The sequence below is a fragment of the Ursus maritimus genome, unplaced genomic scaffold (genome assembly GCF_017311325.1).
Source record: "Ursus maritimus isolate PB19 unplaced genomic scaffold, ASM1731132v1 scaffold_16, whole genome shotgun sequence".
Classification (NCBI taxonomy): Eukaryota; Metazoa; Chordata; class Mammalia; order Carnivora; family Ursidae; genus Ursus; species Ursus maritimus.
Window position 1 is genome coordinate 31,067,979 of NW_024424008.1, and position 19,692 is coordinate 31,087,670.

Here is a 19,692-nt window from a genome sequence, read left to right on the forward strand (position 1 = left end):
CCCAGCTGGGACACTAGTGCCTCCTTGCTTATGGTGGAGGTGGTGAACACATTCATCACAAAGCTCGGTGGCAATGCCTTTAAATTGCCAAACTTCACAAATTCAGGAGCTGTATCTGTCCCTCAAGCACTGCATTTTCTCCAGCAGCATCCTACAGTACACCAAGAACTTTCTATGGCTTTATGTACATAGAAGGGTAGAGCACAAATATTAGCCTTCTACCCCTTCCCAAGAGCAGGGCAGAAAAACATATCCATGGAGAGTGAATACAATTTCATCTTTTTCAGATCAAACTATGTTTTTCAGTATCTGCACAATGATCATAATTAATCCCTGTGTGTATTTCATCCTCTTCCTATAAGTAATATAAACGTGTGCTGTTGGAATAGACACGATCTCTCTAGACTTCGAACTGTGGTGTCGGCTACCTGCCCCCCGACCTTGCTCCCCAAAGAGGAGCGCTTGGGCTCTGGAGTCCTGCTGCTCCAGAAGGCCCGTGCTGAAGGGAGTCTGCTAGAGAATGTAATTATTGACCACAGCCCTGGTGTAAGTCATCCCACAGGTTCCTCCAACCACAGTACTGTGCTCACCCCTGACGCCGGGGTGGCAGCCCTGCAGGAGAATATCCATCATGCTCACGGGCCACCCTGGCTCCTGTGATTGCAGCTTCCACTGCAGCAGGGGGACACGTGGAAATGTCCTACTGGAGGGCCCAAACCTCACTGCTCGATCATCACGGACTGATGCTTCCGGCAGAGGTGGCCATCCAGGGGTCTCAGAGTCAGTGTGTATCTTAACAGTTAGAACGGCTCTGCCACACGCACAGAAGCCAGTAGAACAGAGAGACGATGACGTGCCTCCCGAGCGGGTCGTGCTCACTGTGTATGTATTTGAAAAGAGACGTGTGAACTGTCGGACGGAGTTCTTTACAATGCAGACTATCAGCCCTATTCGGAAGCTGAGCGTTCTTACAGAGGTGCCCTAACTCTGAGTATGGATCAAGCAATTTATTCTCTCCATTCCACGGCAAAAGCTCTGCTCTGTCCACTAATGCCATCTGCTTGAGCTCTGCTATTTCATAGCTGTCGTGGGCCTATAGATTTCTGATTCTGAAACATTTTCTTAGCATGGCAGCCTTGTCCATCTTCTCGGGAAGCCCGGAACTCAGAGGCTTTCTCACCGAGCGGCCACCTGCGGTAATGTACTCACCCTGAGGCTTGAGTTGTGGGTGAGAAGTAGTCTTGAAAATCAGCAGTGATAAATTTGTTTAAATATTATTAAAATCGGTCCCCAAATTCTCCCTTGATTTTGAACACGTGTGTTGCCTGATTTAATAGGAGACATGCAGCCTGGGTTCTTGTGTACATTCTAAGTATTTTGGGGGAAAACACAGATATTTACCCTTCAAAACAACCTTCCATGATTCCATAACAAAGCCTCACATTCATATTTCTTTGAGGAAACACATCAGAGGCACGGACCCCTCAGTGTCTTTTCTTGTAAGCTTAGCTATGTGCTGTCGTCTTTCCACGTGCTTTTCTGAAAGAGCTCAGGTAAGGGAGCAGGGTAAGCCACTCCTCACGCTGCTAGAAGAATATGTTTGGATCACATTGGTGTTTATTCTCTTTTTCTGAAAAAGATTTTTAAAATATTTATTTATTTATATATTTATTTAGAATGCACGAGCGGGAGGGGCAGAAGGAGAGGGAGAGAGAATCTCGAGCAGACTCCACAGCTGAGCACAGAGCCTGACACGGGGCTCGACGTGGGGGCCGATCTCACCACCCTGAGATCACGACCTGAGCCAAAACCAAGAGTTGGATAGTTCACGGACTGAGCCCCTGGGGTTTATTTTTATAAATCACACAGCATTGGCCACAGATCTGAGTCAACCCCCAAACACCCCCATATTTGTCATTCTGTTCTAATGATCAGAGTATAAAATTACCAAAACCATTTGGGGCATCGCTGACACCCCCAGAAACGAAGTGTTCCCCTTCACCATGGTTATGTGGGAGCCACATCCAAATGTTCGTCAAATACCTCCCCACCTCTCTGCTGTGTCACTCTCTGAAAGGGAGACCCCAGGACCTTGAGACGTGCCCCTGCCGGGATAGCGGCAGCATCTTCTTTTCTCTGGAAGTTGCGTTAAGAGCAGCAGCAAAAGTACATGTGAGCCTCCGAGTGATGAAAATTCACAAGGTGCTGATCATTTGATGAATCAAGGACAAAGAACAGGTTGAAAATTTCTCTGCGCCTTTGCCTCTGGCTCTTTACCAGCCTCATGATACCTCACAATCTAAAACCAGTGAGGTCATGTCAGTCTGCTTCGAGGAGTCTCACGGCATTTCTGGCTTGCGTGAGGACGTGGCTGTTGAACTTCTCCTGACAATCGGAGCTGGGTCTAAACCTCCAGGCTCAGTTCTGCCGACCAGTCTGCAAACTCCCAGCGGGGTTCTGTAACAGATAGTGTCTGGTTTGGGGAAAGGAATTCGTGATTATATTCAACACTATGAAAACGTCACATAGGAATTCTCCGTCTCTTTAAGAACGAAAATCTTTTAAGCCTCCCCATCATTACTCTCAGCTGCTTTGGACTCCCTGCCTGTTCTCAGGTCTCTGGATATCAGATGCATTGTCTGCACAGAGCTGGTCCCCAGGGTATCTTAGGAAGGCTGGCCCGCCTCTGGCCGCTGGTGTGGCTGCAGGCTGTATCCGTTTGAGGAATGATCTGTGTGATTCAGAGACACCCTCTTTGTTCTGGGAGCTCAGGGCTCTAGGGGAACAAAAAATAAAATAGCCACCAGCTGTGCCCCAACCAAATCCTCGGGGCTCTTGGCCACACACTTCCCAGACACTGCCACGTTCTTTTTTTTTTTTAAGATGTTATTTATTTATTAAAGAGAGAGAGAGAAAGAGAGCCTGCACACAAGAGGGGGCGAGGCAGAAGGAGAAGCAGACTCCTCGCTGAGCAGGGAGCCTGATGCAGGACTCGATCCTGGGATGCGGCATCATGACCTGAGCCAAAGGCAGACGCTTAACCGACTGAGCCACGCAGGTACCCGTGCCATATTCTCAATAATCTGTATTTCTAACTTCATTTCTGCTGTTGTAAGCATCTAACCACTTCCTTCAAGATGGGTGAGAGCATGCTATGTTAACAGTAGAGTGTCTGGGGATTTTTGGTTCTTCGTTTCTTATTTTACTTTCAGCCATAGTACACGGATATTGCAATCCACATACATACGTCATATATATGTACATATGTTATATATACATATTTGTAATATTAAAATTTCCAATAACACATGCTTGTGTCACAATTTCCAACTCTTAGCAGGCTTATCATTTGCACATTTTTGGGCACCTCGGGGGGGTTAGAGGTGGTATTGGCACCCATTTCCCCATTTTTATTATAGCTTCGCATAAATTATATTCATACACTAACCATCACCACTGTATAGAAGACAGGAATATTTCTCAAAAAGCACATTTTCTTTAAAAAAAGTATACATAACTGATTTCGAACATATTTACCTACTGAACCTCAAAAATAAAATATTTTCATGTACCTTGTGTAGTAGGTATAGTCAGGGTGAAAAAGTACAACAAGCCAACCTCTCACCGTTTCCCACCATGCATTATTCAAACATGTAAGAATTGCCCCATATTCCCTCCCATGTTTGCTTCATGGGCTCCTGGGCGGTTCAGTCAGTTAAGCATCCGGCTCTTGATTTCAGCCCAGGTCATGATCTCGGACTCATGGGATCAAGCCCTGCAGGGGGCTCCATGCTGAGCAAAGAGCCTGCTTGAGATTCTCTCTCTCTCCTTCCCCTTCAGCCCATCTCCCTGCTCCCGCACTCTCTCTCTCTTTAAAAATAAATACATAGAATCTTTTTTAAAAAGTTTGCTTCCAATTGCTGGCTGGTGAGGTTCAGGAACCAAACAGGATGATGTGGTGGGATCACGAGATGGGCACGTGGCCTCTAAAGTGGAGAGAAAAGGATTGGTCTCAAGGTAGCCCAAGGAAGGCAAACATGAAACCTAAGTTGAGAGGCACAAGGGCCCCTGGGTGGCTCAGTCTGTTGGGCATCCAACTCTCGATTTTGGCTCAGGTCATGATCTCAGGGTCATGAGATCGAGCCCTGCACCAGACTCCATGCTCAGTGGGGAGTATGCTTGAGATTCTCTCCCTCCCTCTTCCTCTGCCCCTACCACCCACCCCACCCCCAAATAATAAAAAGTAAATCTTAAAAAAAAATTGAGAGGCACATCTCTCTTTCTAAAAACCAGGTTAGTTACCCTATCTTTGTGAATCTTGGCTAGGTTGTCAGGAAAGGACTCTTTTACTGTGGTCTGAGGAATAAGGAAGCATCCAAGCAGTTTCAAGCCAGCAACATGCCCCTCATTCTAATATCCTCGAATAAGATCACCATCCCCATTCCCAGGGATCTGTTTGGCTTCTGTTTTCTTTCTGAAGACTTGAATTCTATTGGAGTTGCACTGTGAGGTCCAGAGATAGAGCCCACTCAGAGAGCTTCTTTTTTAAATACTGCAGGGGACCCCAACATTACACTATCTGACTGTTAATACAACGTATCATCCTGATAACAAGGTCATTCCCTTAGTAAGTGGTTAACAGGACATACTTTTGGAACTACTCTGTCCATGAGAGTGCTGGCAAACCTTAATCCATTATTTCTTGAATCAAAGGATGCTAGGCTCACATGCTGACAAGTTACCCCTTTATACTGTTGACAAAACATATTAATAAAAGTTACTCCTCCTTCTCCCTCCCAAAGTTGATAAAAACAGTACAGAGGGTAGCAGAGTCTTTTGGGAATTATTTTAATCCTTCCCACAATAACCTTGTTGATGGAATTGGTGGATTTCTATGCCAGGATCTATAGTTCCAAGGCCTTTCATTCTAAAATCACGTCTAAAATGACCAATATGTGTGCCGATGGAATGTTTTGTTGGGTTGTCTCATTCTCCCCTTTTTGGAACATTTTAATTTTTAAGTGGTGTGGGAACAGGGAGGTACATGTTTGTATTGCCAGCTGTATGCAGAATCATCAAAGGTCAGCAGTGTAAACTTTGAGTTTGACTTTGTGAAATGTTATACTTTGAAAAAATCCAGCATGTCTTCTATAGGGTAATTTATTTTAAAATACTTCAGTACTAACAGTATAGTATAAATTCATTTGCAGGTTAACCTTATATCAATCATAAAAATGTGTTTCCCTAACAGTGTCACTCATCCCAACAGCCTAACAGCAGAAATCCCCCACTCCCCCGGCCCCACTGGGAAGAATATCTTCAGAAGTTTGTCTGACTCCCGGCTTGACTTCCTCTCTCCGCCAGGCCGTGAAGCTAATTGCTGGTTTCTGCATCTCCTAGTGTTTGAAGGCAGCTGTTCTCATTAGTACTCACTAGCTGTGATGTGAGTCACCTGCGTGCTCAGAGGCTGGTAATGAAAGGGAAGAGTCACCCCACATTTCCATCGGAGATAGGTACCTTCTAGTAGCGTTCATAGGGCAGCAAAAAGCATTTTTCAAAATACATAACATTCTCAGAATTAAAGACCAGGACACCACAATAGGACTCTGCCCATCCGCTCTGTATCTAGAGGGAAGAGAAACATCCACCTGCTTTGTGGGCCTTCCCATTCACCAACAGCTTCGATGACCTTTATAATAATGACAACCCCAGATCTAGCCTCCCCAGCCAGGAACTCTCACCTGAGCTCCAGCCAGGTCCATCTGTTGTCTACCAGTTCCAGTGTCTCACACCTGTTCATTTTTCTTCCCCAAAACCTGTTGCTTGCTGCTGCCCCCCGCCCCTGCATTTGTCCTACTCAGTGTATCATTATATCATCTACCATCTGGAACCCACGCTCAGTGTCTACACTCCTAAAATATGTACAGCTTAATTCAATAGAATTTTTCTTTTTATTCATGGGGGATGTCTCCTGTCTGTCAATCAAGGGCCCAGGCAGAGAGATGCCATTTTCATATGTGGCTTCCAAGGTCACGCTGTGCATGGATGTCCAGACAGCCAACAAGGGCACAGAGAGTAGACGTGGCCTGCAGCCTGCAGTTTGCCGGCGCTCACTTGAGGATGTCGGCTCTATAAGATCAGGAGCCTTCCCTGTCTTGTTCAATTCTGTATCTCCTTCTTGGGGAAGAGAGAATCTTCATATTGTCTTTGAACTGAAATTGCTGGAGGCGCTCTTTATTACAAGCAGGATGCAGAGAGAAAAATCTTCACTGGAATCTGATGTTTTCTTGCTAATGGAAGAAACCACTCAGTCTATGTAAAATAGTGAGTTAATTACTAGTAAACTTAGTGAGTGCATTTAAGACTTGTGAGCAAAATCAATTTTCTTTAACAAATACGTTCAACAAAGGAAGTAAACAAATAAGGTTCCCCTAAAATAAATGTTTTGATACCAATGCCCTTGATTGGCAGAAAGGAGACACCCCCCCATGAATGAAAAGAAAAATTCTATTGAATTAAGCTGTTCACATGTTACTAGTGTGGACACACACTGAGCGTGGGTTCCAGACGGTAGATGATATAATGATGTTTTGTAGTTATAATGAATACATGGCTAAGGTTTGTAGTCCTATGAAAGGAAATGAAATTTTTGTATCTAAATAACCAAATATCTTGGAGAACCAACAATTTGCTTTTCAACACCCTGGGACTATTGGTGAGACAGGGATATTTTAATTAAGAGAGAGAGAACTAATACTTGTTAGAGATCAGAAGGCTTTAAAAATGGCACATAATATGGGCAAAGGATTATGTAGGCCAACTTTCCTTCTAATTGTAGATATTTCATAAAAGTCGTGAGTCAAAGAAGAAATCATAACAGAAATTAGAAAATATTTTACACTGAAAATTAACAGAATACAACATATCAAACTTGAGATGCAGCTAAAAAAAGACTCAAAGGAAAATTTATCCTTTTCCTGTGTATTTCAGAAAAGAAGGGAAGCTGAAAAATTAAAGATCTGAGCTTTCAGACAGCAAAATAAAACCAAAGAAATTTTAAAAGGAGACAGTAAAAATTCTAGTAAAATAGAAAGCACACATATAACAGAAAGATTCTTCGTAAAACTAATAGAACTGACAAATTCCTAAAGAGATTCATAAAGTAAAAAAGAGAGAAGGTACAAAAGAAGGAAATCTTGCCATTCGTAAAAACATGGATGGACTGTAAGGGTGTTAGGCCGAGTGAAGTGAGTCAGACAGAGAAAGACAAATAACATATGTTCTTCACTTATATGTGAAATCCAAAAACAAACAAAATCCCAAACTCATAGATACAAAGAATAGATTGGTGGCTGGGGGGTAGGCAAAATGACTAAAGGGGGTCAAAAAGTACAAACTTCCAGCTGTAAGATAAATCGTGGGGCTGTAATGACAACATGGTGACTGTAGTTAATAATACTGTATTGTGTATATTTTATTTATTTATTTTTTTTAGGCTAATACTGATCTTTTTTTATTATAATAATTTTTTTTATTATATTATGTTAGTCACCATACAGTACATCCCTTGTTTTTGATGTAAAGTTCGATGATTCATTAGTTGCGTATAACACCCAGTGCACCATGCAATACGTGCCCTCCTTACTACCCATCACCAGCCTATCCCAGTCCCCCACCCCCCTCCCCTCTGAAGCCCTCAGTTTGTTTCTCAGAGTCCATAGTCTCCCGTGCTTCATTCCCCCTTCTGATTACCCCCCCTTTCTTTATCCCTTTCTTCCCCTACCGATCTTCCTAGTTCTTATGTTCCATAGATGAGAGAAACCGTATGATAATTGTCTTTCTCTGCTTGACTTATTTCACTAAGCATTATCTCCTCCAGTGCCGTCCATGTTGCAGCAAATGTTGAGAACTCGTTCTTTCTGATAGCTGAGTAATATTCCATCGTATATATGGACCACAACTTCTTAATCCAGTCATCTGTTGAAGGGCATCTCGGCTCCTTCCACGATTTAGCTATTGTGGACATTGCTGCTATGAACATTGGGGTGCATACGGCCCTTCTCTTCACTACGTCTGTCTCTTTGGGGTAGATACCCAGTAGTGCAATGGCTGGATCATAGGGTAGCTCAATTTTTAATTTTTTAAGGGACCTCCACACTGTTTTCCAGAGTGTATTGTATATTTAAAAGTTGCTAAGAAAGTAGATCTCACCACAAGTTCTCATCACAAGAAAAAAATTTGTGACTATGTGGATTGTGGGTGTCAACTAGACTAATTGTGGTGATCATTTCACAGTATACACAAATATCGAATCATTATGTTGTATACCTAAATTAATATAATGTTGTATGTTAATTATATCTCAGTTTAAAAAACAGAGAAGGTACGAATAACAAATAATAGTAATAGATATATTACCACAGATATTAAAATATAATGAGAAAATACTATGAATAATTTTAGGACAGTAAATTTTATATGATATAAGACAAATTTCTAGAGAAAGGCAATTTATCAAAACTGACAAGAAGTAAAACATTTGGGTGGAGTGAAAATAATTTAACAAATTGAATCACGTAGCAAAAATTTCCCACACAAAAACTCAAGCCTTGATGATTCCAGGTGCAAATTCTATATAATAGTTAAAGAAAAAAGAGAAGAGAGGGGGAGGGTGAAAAAGGAAGAAGAGGAGGAGGAGGAGGAGGAGAAGGGAGGAGAGAGTATAAAGATTGGAAAGAAATAAAATTGCTGTTATTTGAAGATAATGTATCTATTTATTGAAAATCTCAATGAAATCTATTGACAATGATAAAAAAAATTTAGAAAGGTTGTCAAATTAAAAAAAATTAATATAGAAGAGTGAGCTACATTTCTACATGTTAGCAAGAAAACTTTAGAAAATGACATTTTTTTAAAAGATTTTATTTATTTATTTGACAGAAGGAGAGCACAAGCAGAGGGAGCAGCAAGCAGAAGCAGAGGGAGAAGCGGGCTCCCCGCAGAGCAGGGAGCCCAATGCAGAGCTCTATCCCAGGACCCTGGAATCAAGACCTGAGCTGAAGGCAGATGCTTAACCGACTGGGCCACCCAGGCGCCCCTAGAAAATGACATCTTAAAAAATATTCCATTTACCGTAGGATCAGGGTGTTAGTTACCAACAACAGAAGTGACTCCAGAGACTGGGGTGACTCATGCTGACGGTAAGTTTCCAAGAACAAGCAGCAGACCACCCTGAGAGAGAAAGGAATTCAACCACCACTGCCCCACTGATGCCAGTTCTGCTCTGAAACTCGACCATGTGCCGCCCTCTGCCACAGCCCTTCCTCCAGCCCCTCATTTCCCACATGGGGCCCCTTGCCTCAAGTTGTTCACTTCCTTTCCCCCCCCCCCCCACCGTATTAGTGTCTCTTTATTCGTTTGGTAATCTCCTCCAGAGTTAACTACTTCTGTTTCTAGGTGATGACATGTGTAAGGAATCCACCTCAAATGTTGGCCCAGCTACGAGCATGGTCTTTCCATTTAGTTGAACTCAGAATGAAGACTTGTGGTTCTTGCGTTTTATACTTCAGATCCAGAAATTTTCACCGTAGAACATATCTGCAGGCAGTCTTCTGCTTCCTAGCAGTCATCTCCAGCTAGGCTCTAGCTTCACCAGGACACTACCCAGGATGGATTTAAATATATGTTAAACTAAGAGGCATTCTCTCAAATGAGTTTAAGTGCATTTTATTTTTAGACAACCTACCTGAAATGTTTGTATTTTTTTTTTCTTAAAAACAGTGTCTCCGCTTCAAATAAATCAAGGTCAAAACAAGTGAAGAGCTCAAGAGGACATCGGTCCCATTTGTCTAAGTCCTGGTGCTGTGTGGATGAAGAACAGCAGCCAGTTATGACGACAGGTGATACAACCAAAGTCATAGCCAAATTTGTTAACATTTTTCCATTTCTAAACCACCCTTAAAGAAAATCATCTCTGGGGTCACACCATCCTACGATAGTCCAGCAGAGCAACCATGCCATCTGGATTCGTGTTTTCACCAACAAAGAACTGGTGGTTTTGAAATTAGCAAGGGTCTGCTGATGTGTTCTGCAGTCCCTGTCATAGAAGGTTTTACTCTTTCTGGCCTCTGTTCTTCAAGTTTGCCTTTGTTTGATTTCACGTAATCTTCGACGCACTTCTTGTAGACTTCTTTTGTGACGCTTGTTTCCCACAAGTGATGGTTCGTGACAGTATCAACACCAGTGATGACTGTGCTCTCGGTACCTTTGCTCTCCTGGCCTTCAGCGGAGGCACGTCCACCAGTGAACGAGTCATCGGTGTTACCCTCTGTCCTACTGACCATCTTCCCCTCCACCTCGAGGCACAGCCCATCCACCATCTCCCAGATCTTGGAGATGAGAAAGAGATGTGGCACTATCTTAGTGGGAGCCAGGAGCTCTGAGCAAGTGCAGTGCAGCCCGAGTGGCACCGGGGGGAGAAGGGAACGAGCAGGAAAAAAAGCTCAAGTTGTTCACTTCTAAATTAAAATCTCATGTAAGTGAAGCTGGTGGGTGGCCTGGGTCACCTGTGCCAGTCCCAGGGGCAAAGGACACCATAGAGCAGAATTTTCTGGTTTTCCTCCCTCAGAAATATGAAGTACCTTGAAAAAAAACCCAAGTAAATTATGTTCAAAAACTTACAGAGGAAAAACTGAATGTTACTGAAGAAAGGAAAACAAACCTAAATAAATTGAAAAATCATACACGCAAAGACTTAGTATTGTTACATAGTAAATTTTTCCACAAATTTTTCTAGATATTTTTGTAATTCCAAAGGCCTAACCAGATTTTTGCAGGATTCAAGAAGAGGATTCTAAGATTTGTATGGAAATTGCTAAGAGCCCCAAATTGTCAAGAATAGTATAGAGAATTTGGTCTGCCAGAAATCAAGGCTCACTTTAAAGCTACAATATTTAAGAAAATGTGATTTAGTGCAGGGACAGTTAAATAGATCAGTGAAACAGAGTAAAGAGCTCTGAAATAAATCTATTAATATGTGGGCAGAGAAGCATTGACACTGCAGAACAGATACTGTGGGTTCATGGAGCAAGGTCAGTCTTTACAATAAACGGTGCTGAGACAACAATAAGATATTGTATATGGATAACAATGGAGTTGCATTCCTGTCTTATACCATACACAAAGTCAATTCCGTGGGGAAGGCAAGATTCTAAAGAATATAGGATGACTCTTTCAAGAGGTGATAAAAGTAACAAAAAAAGAAAAGTTTGATAAATGGGACTACATTAAATGGAGAACTTAAAAAACAACAACAACAGCGAAACCAGACAAAAAACCCACAAAACAACAGCAACAACACACTGTAAAGAGAATAAAAAGGTGAGCCACAGAGAGGAAAAAGATATTCTTATCACATAAAACCAATAACACACTAGAATGCAGAATATATGGCAAACGCCTACAAATCAATACGACTAGATAAACAACAACCCAGGAGAAGACTAGATAAAAATCCTCAATAGGTACTTTGCAAAAGAGAAGACCCAAATGCACAATACATGCTTACCCTTCAACATATGAGTCATTAGGGAAATGCAACTTAAGGAGATAACACGGCATAGCCTCCTGATTGGCAACATTAAAATATCTTATGCCACCAGACAGTGGCCAGAGGACAGGGAGTATAAACTGGCACCACCACTTTGAACAACAACTGGATACAATTCAGTAAATTTGAAGATGCACATAAACCTAAGACCCCACGGCTCCGCTCCCAGCCGTATTCTCTAGCAAGGTATGCGCACATGTAAACCAAGATACGTGGATGATCAATGGCATGGAAGATGACACGCAGTATGACGCCTTCATAGAGTCAAAGTAGGCAAAACTAAATAATGGTGTTCAGGTTACACACATTGGTCATAAAATGATAAAAGTAAAGAAATGATTATTAAATAATTTAATGTAGTAGTTAACTTTTTGGGTGGAGACGTTTGTGACAGAGAATGGGCAGGAGGAGAGCTTCTAGAGCGTTGACGAGATTTTTTTTTTTCTTAACTAGAGTGGTAGTTACACGGATATTTGCCCTATAATTATAACTCGGTCATGCAAGTACACTTTATGTCCGGCTTTGTAGGTGTTACATTTCACAATTGAAAGAGAAGTAGAGCTTGCAATGGTTTCAATTTAAGCAATAAATAATTGTCTCTATAAAATATCATGGTAACATAATTTCCCTTAATATTTTTAAAGACTGATTCAAAGTCTAGGCTTATCATTGAATTCCACATATAGTAGGTGCTCAGATTTGTAGGACGGATGCGTAGCCCATGCATATATAATCCTTTTCAGTAAGAAGAGTCCGTGTCTTTTTTTCTTCTAGAACTTTCCCCTGTGATTTTAAGTAGCACCTGAAGCCTCCTCGGAGACTTGTAAAAGTTGTTGAAAGTACTAGAAACCAGATGGATTAATTCCACTTTTTATGCAGAGAAAGAAAGTGGATTATGCAAGCCTCGGACAGGTATGGATGAGATGAATTCCGAGCAAGATTCTGGAAAGAGTTGAAGGTGAGCATATTTGCTTTTAGGACTCTTAACAAAACAGGATGTGAATATTTTCTTATGAAACTAAATACTAAACAAGGCTTTTTTCCTCCTGAGTACCCAGCATGAGCTTTTTCCCCCATTGTGATAAGAATTTTGTCATGTCTCAAATAGCTTTGGGCTCAACCGTATCAACTATGAAAACCTTTACAGTCTGCATAATTGGATTTTATTTTCTGCCCCAGGTCAGTCCTCCTATTCTGATTTAAAACTCCTTGGCCCTGTTTCATAGTGCTTATTTGTGCTTTACATTATGTTGTAGGTTTTCCCTGTAAGACACCTCGAATCCTTAGTAAAACAAAACAAGGAAGAGAAAGGGACACAGGGGGTATAAACTTGGAAGAGGAAACCTGATGATAGGTTTCAGCATGGTTTCTTTAAGTAACAAGTCATGGTGGACAAATCCAATGTCCTTCTTTAACAAAGGAGTTAGGTTGAACCAATAGATAAGGAGGGTAGGGGTAGAGGTACCTCTGTTAGGTCAAGACCCTACATGAAGTGCCATGACACCTTTCTGCTCACCATGGAGAAATGTGTAGGAAGAGCAAAGCACCAGGGAGGTTCAGACTGCCACTAGGCCAAGAACATGACCCAGAGGAAGCTTCCGAGTAGCAGGGCTTATGCTCAGTCCCAGGCCCTGGCCCCAGGCTCGGTATCTCCATTAGTGGCTTGAGTGAGGACCTCCAAGGCATCCTCATCAAAATGGCTAGTGCAGGGTATTATACTCGGGACAAGGCATGGGCTGGGAGTGAAATATACTCGTGTCAATCTCTACCCCTAGCGTGTCATTTTGGGAGAGCCATTGATGAGCCTTAGTTTCATAGCCTATAAAATGAAGATGTGAATAATACTTACCTTCGGGCTTGTTATGAAGTTAAAGGCGATCCACAGAGTACCTGGCATGGAGTAGACACCCAATAAATGTTGACTTATTTATTGCATAATTAAGATCAGAAAAGATTCGTCAGGCTGGAGGTGAATCAGGTCTAATAAAATAACTCAAGATGTTTTTTTTATAATGCAAGGTTTTATTTTATAATTTTGAATTTGGTTCGAACAAATAAAGAATGAATGAACAAAAATAAATTGCAATAGTCCAGGGAGGAGAAGCTGCGGGAATACTCTCTCTACAAACCTGTATGCACCGGACTCTGACAGTTCATGTTGCACACGCCTTTCAGCCAAAGCAGATCCTATGAGGAAACTGGGAACTTGTAGAGAAAACACCCCCCCTGTGTCATTGTGTGACCTTGCACCGCCCCAACAACACGAGCCGGTGGTTTTTCTACTCTAGCAGTCACGGCATGGCAACATTCCAGGGGTTGAGTCCACAGTCCTACACATACTTTACAGCCCTCCTGGCCAACAAATAGGAAGTAGTCTATTTTTCCTAAATCGTCTCTTCACTGCTTTGAGCGTATCTGAGGAAAATTCTGGCCCTCTTTAAAGAAGTAGAACTAATTCTTCGTGAGGACTAGGGATTTTAGATTCTGCTTTTTCCTGGGGAGATTAACGACAACCCCCAGTGCATAAAGAAAAGAATAAAATAATCTCTTGAATGTCTTTCTTTATGCCTGCAGAGGCTAGGAGGGACAAAGAGTCCCACCAGGTCTCAGGAGAAACTCAAGTTGATTCTGTGGCTCACTAGACATCCATTCACTCAACAGAATTTGGCGAGTAGCCCCCATGTATCAGGCACCAAACAGGAACATAAAAATAAATAACGCTCTTTCTTTTTGTTCCTCAACTGGTGGTGGCTCCGTCTTGCCAGTGGCCGCAGACATCCCTTAGACAGTTACTGCGCATTCCTGAATTCTGGCTCCATGTCTCCCAGCTCCTCTTCCCTCTACCCATTGTGCTATCACATGGGGGTTCTCTGACATTCCCCACCTGCTTGCTTTTTAACCCCTCACCCATTCTCATCGATTCACGGCTTAGGCCCAGACTGCTAGCTAGGCTCCGAGCCAGAAGCCCCTAGAAGGCCGCATCAGTGGTTGCCTTCCATCCCGCATGCTGTTCCACAGGCCAGGTGAAGCCAGACCTGGGTCATTGTAGGCCCAGCCAGCAGCCTCCCCGCCCCCTCACCACCCAGGAAGGGAGAGGGGGCAAACCTTGGGGGATGGGTCCCCTTGCCAGGCCCTCCCACCCCCTGCCCATCCCACAGTCAGCACCACGGGAGGGCCTCCTCACACACCTCCCAGGACCCCCACGCACTGAGTGGATGGTCTTTCTGAACTCCCCCGGGGAAGTGATCTATGCAAACACACAGTCACGTCATGGCCGGGTGAACGGTATTCCGGGACCTGAGCGACACAGAGAACCTACTAGATCCCCTCTTGTCTTCAACTGCTGTCTGGAGGATGACAGGCCTGTGCCCGCCACCTTCAAAGTCAGCCTCGCCTCGGCTCTTGACACGCCACAGCTTGGCATCGGCTCCCTAGCGGGCGGCGCAGCTGGCCCCGGCTTGCAGGTGACCTCCGCGGGGAGCGAGCCGCGGCAGCCTATGCTCCTGCTAGAGCTGAGGGGCCCCCGTAGGAGCGCAAGCTGCGCGGGCGTCTCCCAGCAGTGAACTGCTCTGCCATTAGCACAGCTCATCAGCAGTGAGAGTGTGACTCCCCGGCTGGAAGGGGCGGGGATGTTTCTGCGAAGAGACCCTGCAGAGTGTGACCAGAAGAGCTCTGAACTGAGGGGTGAAAATGAAAATTTGCGGAGCCATCTAGTCTTCTCTGCTAATCTTCATCAAAACCAATTAGCTAAGTACTTTTATCTTGATTTCACAGCTAAGGAGACTACGAGACTCGGAAAATTAAATAACTTACCCCATGCCCAGTGGCGAGTAAGTGGCAAAGTCTGGATTGGCAGCCGGGTCCGTCTGGAAAGCCCAGGCACCTCCTACAGCGGCAGCCTCGTGGGAGCAGGGGCCCGTCGCCAAGGCCGTCACTTGCTGAGCCCAGTGCCTCCTCTCTCACACGGGGGTGCCTGACCTCACGCGAGTCACGATAATCACGCAAGAAGTGGATGTGAAGACACATGTAAAGCCACTGGGCCTGAGCTGAACATGTGAGGTCGAGGTTAGCACCAGGGCATTTGTATGTGTCTTCAGGGGCTGGAAAGTGGGGCACAATTTAGAATCAAAAGGCAAGTTCCTGGGTGCCTGGGTGGCTCAGTGGGTGAAGCGTCTGCCTCCCGCACAGGTCATGATCTCAGGGTCCTGGGATCGAGCCCCACGTGGGGCTCCCTGCTCAGTAGGAGCCTGCTGCTTCCCCCGGCACATGCTCTCTTGCTCTCTCTTTCTCTCAAATAAGTAAATAAAATCTTAAAAAAAAAAAAAAAAAGGCAAGTTCCCCACGGAACGGGCACAGTGAGGGATGCTGTGAGGTTTCCGTGCTTTCCTCCCAGCTGCTGTGGGTGCATCTCAGCATCAGCCTGCAGGTCTGTGCCTCGGAGTCCTTCTCGCCTCAGCTCCTGGGCTAAGCAGCTGAGAAGTAGCTGCTGTGACTGAGAGGGTTGAGGATGAGCCGTGGGGACAGTGATTTCTTTCCTTTCTGAGGAAGGGGGAAAGAGGGCCCTGTGATCTTTGGGAGAGGGCAGTGGCAGCGGTGAAGGCCAACGGCACTGACAAGGGCAGCGGGCAAAAGCAGGAGGAGCCTCCTGCCCGCAGGAGCCAGGGATCACCGGGGTCCAGGAGAGTGGGCGCCGGGATGGGGGCCTTCCTGGAGCAGCTATGGAGGGAGTGGAAGTGGGGGGAATCCTAGGAACCCCGCTAGGGGCTTCCAAAAGGGAACCTTGAAACCCAGCAGTGTCTGCAGCAAGGGCACAGGAAGGACTGAAGGGTCACCTTTGGATTGGACTGTCCAGCTCAACTATGCAGAAGAAATTCTGCTCATTAGTGTTGGTTAGGTCTCACTTGTAGGTTAATTTGTTGGGGAAACTGGGCTTTTCTTTTTAACCGCACCAAGGTTCTCTTTATGTCTAGTCTATACTTCATGTCCTTGACATGAATGAGGTTAACCCGATTTTTCTTGTGAGGGTAGCTGCCGCGACACCGCCCGCGGAGTGCGGTGTGATTCGGGAGAAGGACGAGACACAGACAGGTTAGCTGCAAAAGAGAGCGTGGGTGCAGGGGACAACTGCAAAGCGTGCGACTGCCACGAACAGCTGCAGCCTCGCGTATTTATTGGCGGTAAACAATCAAATACAATCCAGGGAAGTCTCGTGATCCTAGGGAACGTCACGGGGAAGGTCACGGGAGTAGACGATGTAACATTCAGCAAGTGAGGCCTATTCTTAAACATGTATCTATGGACCCCGAGGGCTATTGTCAGGAGCAATCAGGTCTCAGTTGGGGCGGCGGTCCACCCTTTAGCAGACCAGGCGATCCTGGCTGTTCGATATTTGAGGGGATTTTGGGAAGAGCAGCGTTCCACCCTGAGCAAGCCCGGCGTTCCCAACTGCTCGTGCTCTGACATATACGCTAAAGCCCGTGGGGTCATAAACATGTTTTCCTATTATATCCTTAGCATAGGCTCTTGGCCAGGGGCTGCTGCAGGTAGCAGCCAGTTTGCATACCAAAATGAAACAGCACTCCCATCTTTTCAAAACAATAACCCTTCCCCCCCCCCTTATAACAAAGTCAGTGCATATTCGTTGAAAAAAATTGGGAAATGCAGACAAGTAAAAAGAAGGAAAAAATAGCTCATATTCGATGACCCAGGAATAGCCCCTTGGTGGAATTTCTTGTGGAATTATCCTTATTCTACACACATATTTTCTAAAAATAAGATCATGCTACTCCTGCTGATTTATTATGTGCTTTTTATCCACTTGACTTAGTGTTTAAAGAATACCAATAATATTCATTTCCAACATCATTTTCGATGGTGAAGTAGTTTTCCATAGTATTGATGTAACTAAAGATTCTTCTATTGGTTCAATATTTAGATAGTTGACAATTGAATTTTATAATTTGGGTGGCATATATAAAATAGATCTAAAAATATAAAGAATAGCACAAAAATATCCATGTAAAAATTGCATTTTGACTACTATAAAAGAGATGATAAAAATTCTTGTAGTTCTTGAAGACAAATGGGGCACTTGGGTACTGCAGTTGGTTAAGCATCAGTCTCTAGGTTTTGGGTCAGGTTGTGATTTCAGGGTCGTGAGATCAAGACATGTCTGGCTCTGTGCTCAGTGTGCTGTCTGTGTGAGATTCTCTCTCCCTCTCCTTTTGCTCCTACCCCCTGTGTTCTCTCTGTCTCTCTCTGAAATAAATAAATAAGTCTTTTAAAACAATTCTTGTAGGGACGCCTGGGTGGCTCAGTTGGTGAAGTGTCTGCCTTTGGCTCAGGTCATGATCCCCAGGTCCTGGGATCGAGTCCCCCATCAGGCTCCTTGCTCAGTGAGGAGCCTGCTTCTCCCTCTGCCTGCTGCTCCCCCTGCTTGTACTTGCTCGCGCTCTCCTGCTCTTGCTCGCTGTCTCTGACAAATAAATAAATAAAATCTTTAAAATAAATAAATTAATTATAAATAAATAAATACTAAATTAAAAAATTTTTGTAGTTATATCTTTGTGTTTATCTCTAGTTACATCCCTAGAATAAATCCCTGGAAGGTAACTATTGGCTCAAGTTGCTTGCACATTTCCTTCTAATTTTTTATTTTAAAAATATTCAAATTTATAAAAAAAAACCCAAAGTAGGGGCACCTGGGTGGCTCAGTCGGTTGAGCGTCTGCCTGTGGCTCAGGTCATGATCCCAGGGTCCTGGGATGGAGCCCCGCATTGGGCTCTATGCTCAGTGGGGAGACTGCTTCTCCTTCTCCCTCTGCCTCTCCTTCTGCTCATTCTCTATCTCTTTCTCTCAAATAAATAAAATCTTTAAAAAAAAAAGTATAAAAAACTCCAAAGGAATAGAATAATAAACACATAACCTTCACCAAAATTCATTAAATCACATTTGCTTTATCTTTTTCCATAAATTTATGTTGAAAAGTATTAAATCCTACAAACATGACATTTCACCCGACTAGTCCAGCTTGCCTCTCCTAACCCCCTTAACCACAATGCCATTATCACACCCAGAAGCTTTAACATTGATTCAAAAATGTTATCCAAATTTCCCCAATCATCCTCCAAATAAAAATCCTGTTAGCTGTGCCCCCACTTCCAGGATTCACTGAAAAGCAATACTTTACCCTTGGTTGTCATGTTCCTTTAGTTCTCCTTTAATCTAGAATCATCCTTTTGCCTTTTATTTTCTTTCATGATGTATTAGCCATCTATTGCTGTCTAATGAAATAATGAATTGCTGTATAACCACCAAACTTAGTGCCTGAAAACATCTCTAAATATTTATTATGTCATTGTTGCTGTGGGTTAGGAATTTGAGAACGGCTTAGGTGTGCAGTTCTGATTTGGGGTCTGTCATGAGGTTATATGAGTTATCTGAAGGCTTGTTTGAGGCTGGGGGTGGCTTACTCACATGGCTAACAAAACGGTTCTAGCTGCTGGCAGGAGAGTTCCTCAGCAGTAGGAATATTTGTGTCCTTCTGAGGTCATGATGATTACCTTCCTCCAGAGCAACTGATCCAGGAAGGTACAAGGCAGAAGCCACAGTGTCCTTTATGACCTAGCCTCAGAAGCCACACAGTTAATTCTGCAATACCCTAGTCAGTGTGGGAGGGCACTACACAAGGGTGTGATCAAGAGGCTAGGATCATTATGGAGCCATCTTGGAAGGTAGCTACCACACTTGACATTGACGTGTTTGAAAAGGCCAGGCCAGTTGTCTTATAGGATGCCCAGGTTCCGGGTTCATCTGATTGTTTCCTACTCAACTCGATGCAGATAATGCGTATTTCCCACTGGATTATACCAAGAGCTGCATCCTGTCGGTTTGGTCCGTTATTGGTCATGCTAACGTTGGCCACTTAGTTCAGGTAGTCTGGTTCACATACCAAGTCTTGGATTCACTATTATCACATGTCGAGGCCTGGGATGATTTCTCCAGAGAAAAATGGAAGGTTTTATTACAGTTTTACACTATGAGTCTTTTAGCGACAACAGCTATGCATGTGTGTCCTGTGTGAA

General features: G+C 43.8%; 1 long non-coding RNA gene and 1 pseudogene across 1 annotated transcript; one reads left to right on the forward strand and one right to left on the reverse strand.

Annotated features, from left to right (window-relative positions):
- The first annotated feature begins 9,070 nt into the window (after positions 1-9,070).
- Positions 9,071-15,815, forward strand: LOC103660695. Its single transcript, XR_567860.1, has 4 exons — positions 9,071-9,200; positions 9,781-9,899; positions 12,383-12,566; positions 15,383-15,815. It is a non-coding gene; the product is annotated as an uncharacterized LOC103660695 (long non-coding RNA).
- On the reverse strand, positions 9,898-10,951 carry LOC103660694 (annotated as a pseudogene).
- Positions 15,816-19,692: the final 3,877 nt, after the last annotated feature.